At 32.2% G+C, this 14,607-nt stretch overlaps 1 long non-coding RNA gene and 1 pseudogene across 1 annotated transcript; one reads left to right on the plus strand and one right to left on the minus strand.

Annotated features, from left to right (window-relative positions):
• Positions 1 to 4,531: 4,531 nt before the first annotated feature.
• LOC127115406 (uncharacterized) lies at positions 4,532 to 6,525 on the minus strand. The gene is made up of 2 exons (XR_007800713.1): positions 6,315 to 6,525; positions 4,532 to 4,818 (listed from the first exon to the last, which is right to left on the minus strand). It is a non-coding gene; the product is annotated as an uncharacterized LOC127115406 (long non-coding RNA).
• Positions 6,526 to 10,796: 4,271 nt separating this feature from the next.
• On the plus strand, positions 10,797 to 14,354 carry LOC127089434 (serine carboxypeptidase-like 45; annotated as a pseudogene).
• The last annotated feature ends 253 nt before the right edge of the window (positions 14,355 to 14,607 follow it).

The following is a 14,607-nucleotide window of genomic DNA, read 5'->3' on the forward strand; positions in this document are numbered from 1 at the left end:
TGAGTGGGTTCGGCGAGCTCACTAGAAGTTTGTGAGAAGGGTGACTGTTGTTGAGTGGTGTTGGCGAAGTCATTAGGGATTGGTGATATGGGTGAGTTCATTTGTGATTGGAGTTGCAGGATTTTGAATGATTTGAGTGAGCTTGTTTTGGTTTGGCGAAGTGAGCGTCGAGTCTGGAGCAAGGGCCTGTGTTTGAGTGGCAAGGGAGCTAAATAGAAATTCCGATTCGACAAACTTTACATGGCGAGAGGTGTAAATTTTTCTCGTTGTGGGATCGAGACATATGTATGCATGTTGATCAGCCGAGTAACCTACAAAAACACACATAGTAGACTTTGGTGCAAGTTTATGGTTAGCATATGGCTTAATCCAGGGAAAACACAAACATCCAAAACATTTTAATTTATGATAGTTCGGGCTAATGTTGTGCAATTTGAAGTAGGGTGAGTGGTACCCAAGAATGGGAGTGGGAAGGAGATTTATGAGGTAGGCTGCAGTAGTCATGGCATGAGGCCAATAGGTGAAGGGTAGGCCTGAGTGATGGAGAAGGGCGAGACCAGGCTCGACAATGTGGCGATTCTGGCGTTCTAAAATTCCATTATGTTCAGGTGTGTGAGGTGGAGTGGTGTGATGACTTATACCATGATTGGTTAGAAAAGGACAAAGACCAATGGAATCACCACCATTATCTGTGTACAGGATTTTTATTTGTTGTTTATGGAAATTTTCAACAAGTGATTTAAATTTGGGAAATATGACTTGTACATCAGATTTGCGTTTCATTGGATAGAGCCAAATATAACGAGTGGAGTGATCAACAAACATGCAATAGTAGCGGAGACCATCAATTGATAAAATGGACGAAGTCCATACATTTGAAAAAATTATTTCTAATGGATAAGACGATATAAGAGTGAATTCATGGAAAGGAAGCTTGTGGCTTTTACTAATTTGGCATGAATTACAATCAAATTGCTGGAATTTATGTGTGCCTAAAGAAAAATGTTGGGAAATAAATTTGAAAATAGAGGATGATGGGTGTCCAAGCCTATGGTGCCATGATGTGTGTGAGTCCTTGTGAACAGTGTGAATAGAGGGTGTGGGGGCGGGCCAGGGATAGACTACATCGACATATGAGCCTTTATGGGTTGTTTGACCAATCTTTAAGTCCTTCACATAAAAAGAATATGGCAAAAAGAGAATAACTGAGTTAGTTTATTTGGTAAGTTGGGAGACAAAAATGATTTGTTGTTTCATGGAGGGAACACACAGAACATTAGACAAGGATAAATCATTAATTAAAAGTGTTCCAGAGTGAGAGATGTTTAAACCTGGACCGTTGCCCATAAGCAGTGAGTCAGGACCCATGTAGGGGTGATGAATTGTCATATTTGCAAGGTCATTTGTTATGTGATATGTTGCTCCACTATCAACCAAATAATCAGTTTGTGGGAGAGAAACCATTGCAGTATTGACTTGGGGCGAGTCCCGGGGAGGTGGCGGGATACCAAGATGTTGTTGTCTGAAGGTGCGACACTGGAATAGAACATGTCCTTTGACATTACACCACTGATATTTTTCGAGGAAGGGTTTGCGATTTCCAGGGCGTTGATTTGGTTGTGCAGGGAGCTGGGAAGGGTGTGGCTTGTTGTTGTTGTAATTGGGTCTCGCTTGAGCATTTAAGGCGGTGAGTGGGGAAGGGGTCTATTGCTGAACAACGACGATTGAGAGTTCCTGGATGATAAGATTCTCAAGAAGGTCATCAAAGGTAATTGGGTTATCCCTTGCATTCACTCCGTCAATGACAGAGCGATAGCCGTCGTCGAGGCTACACAAGATATAATCAGTCATGTCTTCAATGGAGACAGGTGATCCAAGCGAGGCAAGGAAGTCGCCTGTTTGCTTCAGGGAGTGCATATAGGTAGTGATGGATTGAGTACTTTTGGATGTTGTCCGGAGACGCTCCTTTAGTTGCTTGAGATGGCTGCGAGAAGCCTTGGCATATGTGTTTTTGAGGGGGGTCCAAAGATCGTGTGAGGTCTTTGTCTGGGACACCAGGGAGGCGACCTCATTTGAGAGCGTGGTGAGGAGGGTGCCATAGATGAGGCGATCCTGTCATTGCCATGTTTGATAGGCATGATTGATTGTTGTCACTAGAGTTGTGGCAGTGGTGGTGGTCGTTTTGGGCGGCGCCGATAACGATCCATCTGGGTATTGGAGGAGATCATAGTCATCAAGGAAAGCTTCAACCTAGAGTTTCCAATTAAGGTAATTGGTGGGGAGAAGTTTGGTTACACTGCCAAGGGTGCTGCAGGTGAGTGGTTTGGATGGTTCATAGGGGTTGGTGATTGAGGTATAGTTGTCGTTGGCCATGGTAACGAGGGTGGCAGTAGGGGTTAGAAACGGCGTCCTGATTTAGAGGGGATGGGGCTGAACTGTTTCAGTTCTGATACCATATAAGAAATTGAAAGAAAAGAATTGTGTAAAGAATTCATACTTTACTCATTAGGTATTGTCATGTATATATACAACCCAAGTAAGCATAAGTAAACCTAAATAGAGTGAGTCAGACTAACAACTTTCCTATATTATACAGAGCAAATGGACAATTTCGACTCTAAAATTATAATCATCCTACAAATTGATCTTACAAAATTATCAATTTTTGCTTGAAAATTGTAATAATACTTAAAACTATTTATTTATTAAATTCAACTGTTCACAATATTATATGAATAGATAAATAAAGATATGATTAAAATTCATACATTTAGGTTTTTCCTAATTTCTCAACTTTTATTTTTTTAAATATAACTCTTATTCTTCATTTTTATTTTTGATGTAGACATTTTATTTTCAACATGTTTTTATTTACTATTATCTCCTCCTCTTATTTATTTCAAAACTCGTCAATTTTAGTTATATAAGAGTTTATTTTAATTATTCATACTTTTCTCTAAGTTTTTCTATATAAAATATCAAACTATATAGTAATAGAAAATAAATTATTAAACAGTTAAGTAATTAATAATAATTATTAATTATTCATATTGAAGTGTTTAACTATTATGTCTCTCAAATGTTTTTTTATTTATTTTCGATGATACTTTTTATTTATCATATTTATCTCCTTACGAAATTCTTCAAAATCATCGATCTCTATTAATTCTCCCAGATCTTGTATCATGCCTATGACATATAAACCAATGATTATCAAAGTAGTTTTCAGTAAATAAGATGTTGTTGGTACTATATTAGTAATTTGATAAAGAAAGAGGTTTTATTATGAAAAGAAGTTTCATGATGTAATGATTCTATGCATAGTGTTTGGATGAAGGGAAAAACTTTTTTTTACATAAATTTGGTAAGAACACATCTTTTCTTTTTTAAACAAGATAAAAGCAGTATGTGTGCATGTGACTAAATATAAACAGTAAATTTGTTTGTGCAACTATTATTTTTAGTAAATTTTTGATATTTTTTTGTATTTAAAATATCTATAAACCATCTTCTCAAATAAAAAACTTTGAAGACCTTAAAATGACAAATATCAAATTTAAAATATAATAATATAAAAAAAGTTTTCTTTTCTTTCTAACTTACATCATATTGTTATTGTCTCAATTTTAACCATAATTATTTTAGGATTTCTTTTAAGGAGTAACAAATTTTAAAGAAAATAAATACATATTATTAAATTAATACAAGTGTTTTTGGAACTATTTCATGCGGTCCAATTATCTCATATTTGGCCATCCAATTTTGATCAAACCGTTTTAATTTAAAAGTAATAATTCTGAGAAAATCAAATTTGTTTTTTATGAGCATGCAGATATCAATTTTGTGTTTTTGTGGAGTATGTTGTCCTCCACCATTCTCATTTGCTTTCAAACTTTATTCTCACTTTCTTCATGTAGCCTTCATTTTGATTAGCAAAATAGCTTTCAATAAATTAGATGTTGTTGGTACTATATTAGAAATTTGATAAAGAAAGAAGCTTTAATATGAAGAAATAAATCCATGATAAAATGATTCTGTGCATAGTGCTTGGATGAGGGAAACAACTTTTTTTTAAGACATGAGTTTCGTAAGAACACGGTTTTGCTTTTCATACACAAAGTTCTATATCAAATATTTATACTTAATACTATTAATACTATTAATGTATTTATATTTCAAACACTATTTTTATTTTTATTTCAATAAAAAATAATATTTATAAAAGAATATTCTTATTTTTAAAATTATATTTATAACACAAAAATAAAATTTGCGAAATTTTATTATTATATTAATCACAAAAATGTAGGTTATTAACCACCTATTTTATTTATGATTAATTAATTAATTAAGAGAGAGAGAGAGAGAGAGAGAGAGAGAGAGAGAGAGAGAGAGAGAGAGAGAGAGAGAGAGAGAGAGAGAGAGAGAGAGAGAGAGAGAGAGAGAGAGAGAGAGAGAGAGAGAGAGAGAGAGAGAGAGAGAGAGAGAGAGAGAGAGAGAGAGAGAGAGAAATATAACCTGCTCTGATACCAATTGTAACACCCACATATAATATATGTCTAGAATACATATTATACATAGTGTAATACTGGTACTGAAATAAATAAGCGCCTAGCGGCATAGTGTACATATTTACATGCCCAAAAGGAAACACTACATGACACAAAACATACACAAAAGTGCCCAAAATAAAAACTAGGAGCTAGATCATTATAGAATGATCTCAAAAATATCTACAAAGTGGAGTAGCCAATCAAAACATCGGGTAAGAAAGACATCACTCTATCTTGTCATTACCCTTCGCCTGCTCCGAACTACCTGAAAAATAATCAACAACATGGGGTGAGATGATAATCCCAGTGGGTTCCCTATCTTATGGGTCCACTCGGCTCTACAGGGTTTTCTAATCAATATCCAACTTAAGTCAACAAGGGAAAGAAGACTTAAGTGATGGGGAACTAACTCACAATGTATGGCAACATGCTCCTGAGTTCTCCCAACTCAAAACAAGATCATTATTCAGACTCACGAAACATTAATTCTTGAGCGGACCTACGTCTAGGGCAAGCCCAGTTCATGCATGCTCGTATGATTCGACTTTCCCGGTGGATATCGGTGCCTCTATGAGTTCCAAACTCATTTCAAGCGACCATCACCCGTATGAGACTCTAACCCACTTAGGGTATCTTTCACCGTATGAGACTCTAACCCACTTAGGTGTCCACCTTTCCCCCATGTCCGCCGTGGTTGGGGCTCAAACCCAATTGAGGCACGAATATTCGGTATCACATCCTATTGCTTACTCATCTAAGCATATCAAATATGAATGTACACCACCAAGGGCAAAACATTTTGAATACGTGATTGGTTCCATAAAGCATAACAAGATTCATCAATCACATGTGACTTCATTCACCAATAGATACAAGCAATAACATGGCATGTTCCACACAAAGTGTCTCACTCTCAACTATGGCAACCATTCATTTACGACCTCCACATAAGCATCGTACGGATGAATGTTGCCTTATAACGTTATCTAAGTTATAAGTCTAACTTATTGCCTAAAATGATCACTAGGTTAACTCACTAGATTCAATATGTAATTCTCACATTTAACATTGATTCAATTCAAGTATAACATCACAAATGATTAATGGTTGATGAAATGAACTTAGAAACATTTATGAAATGAATTTTGAAGTTTTTGGTATAACTCAGTCGATTGGTTGAGGAAGCCCAATCGATTGGTCCCTCTCACACTTCTGTTTTTCAAAGAATATAGATGATCAATCGATTGATCCTCGGTGTCAATCGATTGGCACCTGGGAAATTTCCAATTTTCCAAAACAGAAAGTTTGTGCAATCGATTGAAATCCCCTGTCAATCGATTAGTTCTACTAAAATTTCCTTTTCTGTAAAACAGAAAGTTGATACAATCGATTTTCATCAAGGAACAATCGATTGGTCCTAAGCATTTGCCACTTTTTCATACACAGAGACTTCATTTCTTCTATAACTTCCAAAATTCCAACCTGCATAATGTTTGCTTCACTTCTAACTAGCAATCTCTTGACATGAACATAACAACACATCAACAAACTTTCAAACAACAACCACATCATTATGTCACAAGAATCTAATAAATGCAAGAACACACATAGAGACAACATCAATGAAATTTCACATGATTCATAAAGAAACTCATCATGATCAAGAGGAAACATTCATCATATAGCATAGATTCTTATAGTTAACCAATGATTCTATAACCTAAATCCCTAAAAATATGAGGGTTTCTAACTAGAACCCACCTTAAGAAATGGAAGAGGAGTTTGAAGAAGATGATGAGATGTGATGGTGATGAAGTGATGATGGATTCCAAGCTTTTCTTCCTCCTTCTTCTCCCCCACTAGCTTATTTCCTCTTCTTCTCTTGAGCTTCTTCTTCCTTTCCACTAGTTTGTATGATACATAGAGAAATAAAGTGGCACAAGTTTGGTAGGTCATGGATAAATATATGTGGCCACCATTTTCCATAAGAAATGTGTGGTTAGAAAAGGTTACTAGTAGTAACAAATATCCCAAGTGATACTATACTTCTAATATTTGTTCTACTAGAGCAATTAACCCATTATTAGTGTTACCAAAATGTTCAAATTAAAAAAAGGTCAGTCCTCATTAATATTAATTAAGTCAATTTGAATTCACTATTTACTCTATTTATCCCAACTGATAACTTTTAGAGCACATAGGAACTCAATTGATCTCAATTAGTAGGAATTGAGTATTTAAGGAAATACGGGGTATTACATCCTCCCCCCCCCCTTAAATAAAATTTCATCCCTGAATTTAGTTATTACCTAGAAGAGATGAGGGTATACTTCTCGCATTTCTAACTCCAGTTCCCAGGTAGCATCCCCCGTATGTGATTCATCCCACTGAACCTTAACAAGAGGGATCTCCTTATTCCTCAATACCTTAACTTCCCATCCTGTAATACGACTTGGTAGAGATTCAAAGGTTATGTCTGCTTCTACTTCTATTGAATCTGGAAGAATAGGCTGAAGAGAATCTGGAATGAACTTTCGAAGTTGAGATACGTGAAAGACATCATGCATTTCTGATAGAGAAGGTGGTAAGGCTAATTTGTAGGCTACTTCTCCAATCCTCTATATAATCTGGTATGGCCCTATGTAACTCGGACTTATCTTCCGTGACTTAAACGGTCCCTTCAGTCTCAATCTTGGAGTCACCTTCAGAAATACATGGTCACCTTCATCAAATTCTAATGGTCTTCTTCTACGATCTGCGTAGCTCATTTGGTGATCTTGTGCTTTCTTTATCTTGTCACGAACCATCCTTATCTTTTCCATAGTCTCTTGAATAATTTCCCGTCCTAAGATTCTTTCTTCACCAACTTTCATCCAACACAGAGGTGTTCTACATTTTCGTACATCAAGGCTTCATAAGGAGCCATCCCGATACTTTCATGGTAACTGTTGTTGCATGTGAATTCAATCAATGGTAGTAGTTCCTTCGAATTTCCTCCACTTTCAAGTACACAAGCTCTTAACATATCCTCCTGTGTATGTATCATCCTCTTAGTTTGACCATCCGTTTGAGGATGATTAGACGTATAAAGGTGTTGTTTCATCAAGAGTTGCAACCTTGTGAAATAACACATGCATGACCTATAAATACATTGTTCAGTATTCAAAAATCAACATATCAAATTCGTGCATCCTCTTCTCATAAATTCTAGACACACTTCCCCGTATTCAAATCTTCACCAGTCTTGTGCATATTCGATTATGAGGCTGGATTATCTTACGTATTCTTGTGTTCAACTCTATGACAATAAAGAGAGTGCTTGAAATACTTTTAAGGAAAATAACATTAATCACGATTCAGACTTGGATCCATTCAAATTTATCGATATATCTAATAATATTAAAAGTATTCAAAGAATGGCTTCAAATGCTGCAGTTTCGAGCATCAAAGTTATGAATTATGACCTTGTTAAGTTGGATCGCTCTGATGGAACCAATTTCACCAGATGGAATGACAAGATGGCATTCCTACTGACCGCTATGAAGGTCCACCTTGTCTTAAATCCTAACTTGACATCAATTCCTAAACCAATTGAGGATGACTCTTATGAACTTAAGAAGGAGTGCAAGAAACACAAAGAGAATAAATTGCTATGCTGTGGACATATACTGAATACACTATCTGGTCGTCTCTATAACCTCTATACGGATACTCAATTTGCAATATAAATTTGGAAAATACTCAAATTCAAATTCAAGGCCGAAGAGGAAGGTACGAAAGAGTTCTTAATATCTAAATACTTTGCAAGTTGGTGCAATCATTGCAAAGTTTCCACCTTCGTGGCACGATGCATCAGACCAATCGGGCCACTCGCGGCGTTATACGTCGGCGCCGGTGGTGCTCCGGCGGGCGGTCGCCGCCATGCAACAGTTTAATTTTAATTCGAAAAAACACATGCATGAAGTGGTATATAATGTATCCATAGGCCAACCATTGAAGCATATGTTGAAAATGTGTTGTTTCATCAAAAATTGCAATCTTGTGAAAAAACACATGCATGACCTATAAATACATTGTTGAGTATTTGAAAATCAACACATCAAATTCGTGCATCCTCTTCTCATAAATTCTAGACACACTTCCCTTCATTCGAATCTTCACCAGTCTTGTGCAAATTCAATTATGATGTTGAATTATCTTGTGTATTCTTGCATTTAACTCTAAGATAATAAAGAAAGTGCTTGAAATACTTTTAAGAAAAATGACATCAATCACGATTCAGACATGAATTCATTCAACTTTACCGATATATCTAACAAGATAGAGTGTGTAAAATTTAACAAGTGATTACAATTTTCTTCATCATACCATTCATTCATTCATGCTTGATTGAAATAAAAATCATTTGGTAGTTAAAAATTCTTCATTAAATTTTTTTAACTCTTTTTATCACAATTACAATGTACAGGTTTTAAAGGACAAATTTATTGAATACATAAATAACTAATTTATTATATTAAAATAAGATAAGTGATATGATCAATTAATTATAAAAAAATACTAATTTAGATAAAAGATAGTGAATTTTTTATATTTAATATTAGTTTAAATAAAATATGTCTAAAGTACAAATTCAAACCAATTTGTTTTTAAGCCATATATAACTCCAAGTTAGAGAAATATTTCGAATTTATTTTAAATATTAATTTAAATTAATATGTCTAAAATACAAATCCAAACCAAATTGTTTTTAAGCCATATATAATACCAACTTAGATAAATATTTCCAATTTATTTTAATTACTAATTCAAATTGAATATGTCTAATATACAAATCCAAACCAAATTGTTTTTTAGCCATATAGAATACCAAATTAGAGAAATATTTCCAATTTATTTTAAATATTAATTTAAAATAAATATACATAACATACAAATCCAAATCAAATTGTTTTAAAGCCATATATAACAATGAATTAGAGAAATACTTTTAATTTATTTGAAATATTAATTTAAATTTAATATGCATAACATACAAATCCAAACCAAATTATTTTAAAGCCATATATAACAATAAATTAGAGAAATAATTTTAATTTATTTGAAATATTAATTTAAAAATTATGAATATTAATTATCTTAACTTTAAATAAAATTGATTCTTAAACTAAAATCACTTCAACTTAAAGGAATCAAGCATACACTCAAATTTTTATTTCTTTCAAGATTCAAACATAAACTCAATTTTGTAACTTTTAAATTCAAAAATATTTTTTATTAAAATTTAATGTTCATATTTTTATGTAAATGAAACCAAACACAAATTATTTTATAATATTTATTATGGCAAGAAACAAACATCCCGGAAGGCGAAGAAGAGAAGAGAGGAGACGTAAGACAAAAGAAAGTTGAAGAGATGTAATGAGGCATTAGTATCGTGGTGGGGCCCATGATGGGAGATAGAATAAATAAAGTTGAATGATGTGGGGTCCACTCCATTGTGATGAATAAAGAGTGTCAGAAAGTTTGCCATTTTAAGGTAAACACCGACTTATACAAGGTTCGCTTTTTAAATGTTACTAGTTTTTCAGTTTTAAACAACTCAGTGACTCACTAGTGGCTTCTCTTATACAACGTTCGTTTTTTAAATGTTATTACTTTTTCAGTTTTAAACAACTCAGTGACTCACTAGTGGCTTCTCTTATACAACGTTCGCTTTTAAATGTTACTACTTTTTCAGTTTTAAACAACTCAGTGACTCACTAGTGGCTTCTCTTATACAACGTTCGCTTTTTAAATGTTACTACTTTTTCAGTTTTAAACAACTCAGTGACTCACTAGTGGCTTCTCTTATACAACGTTCGCTTTTTAAATGTTACTACTTTTTTAGTTTTAAACAACTCAGTGACTCACTAGTGGCTTCTCTTATACAACGTTCGCTTTTTAAATGTTACTACTTTTTCAGTTTTAAACAACTCAGTGACTCACTAGTGACTTCTCTTATACAACGTTCGCTTTTTAAATGTTACTACTTTTTCAGTTTTAAACAACTCAGTGACTCACTAGTGGCTTCTCTTATACAACGTTCGCTTTTTAAATGTTACTACTTTTTAATGAGATTAATTGATATATATATATATATATATATATATATATATATATATATATATATATATATATATATATATATATATATATATATATATATATATATATATATATATATACCATTCATTCTCCCCTAATATCATATATATCTCTTCAACTTCTCTCTGCTTAATCTCTCTTATATAAATCTATTATTACGAATCAGATCCTAAGCGTCAAAATGTCTGCATTATCTATTTTCTTTTTGATATTGTTTTGCTTTCTTTTTTCATATGGAGCATCAACACATAAGATTATCAGTTTACCGGATCAGCCACCGGTAAACTTCAGCCAATACTCCGGTTACATCACCGTCGATGTTAACCACCAGAGGAACCTATACTCCTATTTCGTAGAAGCGGAGGTTGACCCATCATCAAAACCAGTTATACTCTGGTTACATGGAGGTTCGTAATTTTTTTAACGTTTTTATATATATTGTAAAATTAGTTTATGTGATTTTTACTCATTAGTCTTATATATTTTGAAGGGCCTGGGTGTTCTGCCGTAGGAGAAGCTGCTTTCACCCAGCACGGATCTTTCCTGATCAGTCCCAAGGGCTTGGTCAAAAATCCCTTCAGCTGGAATAGAGGTATTTTTATATATTTTTTCAAGAAATTACCACAAAAATTATTTATTATATATTATTTTAACTATGAGTTCTCCATTATAAAATTTGTTTTTTTACTGATTTTGCATTCTCTATTACAGAAGCAAACATGATATACTTGGATTCCCCAACTCGTGTTGGTTTCTCTTATTCGGCCAACACGTCTGATTATATATTTCTAAATGATGAATTTGCAGGTATTGTTTTATTTTTAATGTTTTTTTAACTTGCTTACTATTAATTTTGTAATAGATTGATAAGTTCTTATTTCATAACTAACTGAAAAGAAAATTTTAACATATATTCTTCTAAATATTTCTAACTTAAAAGAATATACAAAAAATTAAATTTAATTAGTTAAAGTAATATAAATATTCAAATAATCTATTCAATCTCATTTATTAATTTTCTATAATTAATAATTATTTTTGATTTAATTATTAATATAATTCAAGAAAAAAAAATAATTAGATTAAATTAACTTCATTTCATTTTTATCATGAATATAGATAAATTATATTTATCCATTTTGTACAATATAAATAGGAATTTTATTTCATTGACTTATTATTGTAATTTATTAACTTGATTAAATTTATTTTTCATTATTAAAAAAAACTATCAACCTAATTCATAAAATTATTTAACCAAAATTCATTTTACACATATAATTTTAAAATTAAAAATATCAACTCATATGTTTTCCTTTACTACTTTATTTAATTATTAGCCTATTATTATTTTTTAACTCATATACATGTAGCTAACATATTTTTTCTTGATTTCTCTTCAATGGAGAGAACAAAGTGGACCCAACAACATTCTCCCCTATTTATACCGGTCTCCAAGGAGATGAGAGAGAACAAAAGTGGACCCCACAACATTCTCCCCTATTTATACCGGTCTCTAAGGAGAAGAGAGAGCTATCTCAGAGCATATATATCTCTTCAACTTATCTCTACTTAATCTCTCTTCTATAAGTGTCAAAATGTCAGCATTATCTATTTTTCATCTTGATACTGTTTTACGTTCTTTCTTCTTATGGAGCAGCAGCATATAAGATTACCAGTTTACTGGACCAGCCACCGATAAACTTCAGCCAACACTCTGATTACATCACGGTCGATGTTAATCACCGGAGGAACCTATTTTACTATTTCGTAGAAGTGGAAGTTGACCCATCATCAAAACCAGTTATACTCTTATTACACGGAGGTTTATAACCCATGACATGCCCATGACATATAAACCAATGATTTCTTCATGTACGAGTAGCTTTAATTTTGATTACCAAAGAAGCTTTCAGTAAATAAGATGTTGTTGGTACTATATTAGTAATTTGATAAAGAAAGAGGCTTTATTATGAAAAGAAGTTTCATTATATAATGATTCTGTGCATATTGTTGGGATGAGGGGAAAGAACACGTCTTTCCTTTTTTAAACAAGATAAAAGCAGTATGCATGCATGTGATTAAATATAAACAGTAAATGTGTTTGTGCATGAATAGATAAATTTGTGACCCCTAGATTGTTCTATGATTGATGCTTTAGGAAAATATGGATTGCAAATTGAAGATTATTTTATTAGTAAGACTTATTTAAAAATATTAGAATTGTTATTAAATAAAAGAAATGATTGTTTTAGACATTTTCATTTTAATTTCATTATACTTTTGACTTTTCTAAAGATTCATTAACAATGACACTGATTTTGAAACACTTGTCTGAATATATAAGAGTCAAAATAGAATAGTTATATGGGTCAGTATGTCAAGTCCATAAAATCACAGAATTTGAATCTTAAAATTAAAATTCATATTTTTTAGGATTTTTTAACTTGGTTATAAAAAATTCTCTAACTATTAGAGCTGATAAGTATGAACCACGAGTAGCCGTTATGTCTGCATACCTATAAATTTAAACAAATAGTATTAATATTTATGTTATCTCACTCTAAAATAACACATTACATTTTCTCACCTCAATAAATTTTATCTTTTTTAAATATTATACATTGATATAATCAAATTAATAGGTAACTATTTTGTGTTTTAATTCACAATTTCTTCGTATTATATTAGTTTATTATATGTTAAATATTTGAATATTATTTTATACAATATCGACATGTAATCCAAAAACATATTAAAGTATTTATAAAATTAATATAGTAATTAAATATCGACATGTTAATATTATAAGGTTTTTATTTTACTTTTTTTATAAAAAAATAATTTAAAAAAACTCGTCTAAGGTTTGGTATTCCGAGGCCTTTATAGGGTCAGACTCGGGTAGTAATATTTGAGCCTATATTATAATATGCTTTTTTTGAGATGGTCCTAAAAAGCCTGAGGTCCACCAGGACCGACCCATTTAGGGTCGGGTAATCCGTTTTAATATTTTGATATGCATTGCACCAATTCTGGTACGTACTCAATACGATTAAATATGTAATTTTGTATGTCAAAGTAGTGTGCGTTCGACAAGGACGAATTGAGTCTATATTAAGTATATTCTATCGAAGTCAAAAACAACTTATTGAAATTTATGTTAGTTAGTTACTTAACAACTTTTATTGAGGCAGGGGAAAATTTTAATTAAAATACGTTCCTTTGTAAATATCAATTTTTATATTTTTTATACATACTAAGAAATCTAATCTTTAGGGAGGGATGACAATGGACAGGGTTTGAGCAGGATACATAACTGAAGAAAATTTTAAGAAATATTCATCTAAATACATTTTTATTTTATTTTTGAATTATATCAACAACATATACTAACTGTGTGATTTACAGCAAGGGATCACCTTGTTTTTCTTCAGCATTGGTTCAGTAAATTCTCTAATTTCAGAAACAATGACTTTTTTTATAGTTGGGTTGAGCTATGCAGGTAGTATCTTATATTTGTGTTAAATAAATTGTTTTTTTTTTCGATTTAAAATTCTCTTGAATAATGCAATTCATATTTGTTTGTTATCAGGACACTTTGCGCCCCAACTTGCCAACCTCATCCTCCAAACCAAATCCAAATTCTCTCCCTAAGCATGTTTGTTTATTGAATTGTAATCTCATAGAAAACATTTGCCGAACTTGCATACATTTTGTTTCTTGAAACACCAAGACGATTACAAACTCACAATATATGGTTAGATCTAAATAGTATGGTTAGATGGCTAGGATTTGGAAAATATAACACTATTGCAATATGTAATTTTCTATAAATATTGAGTTTCTTCAATAAAAACAAAGTTGAGAAATCTGTTTTAGAAAACACAATTTTCCATCATTTATAAAA

Source organism: Lathyrus oleraceus, chromosome 1, assembly GCF_024323335.1.
Source record: "Lathyrus oleraceus cultivar Zhongwan6 chromosome 1, CAAS_Psat_ZW6_1.0, whole genome shotgun sequence".
NCBI classification, from domain to species: Eukaryota; Viridiplantae; Streptophyta; class Magnoliopsida; order Fabales; family Fabaceae; genus Lathyrus; species Lathyrus oleraceus.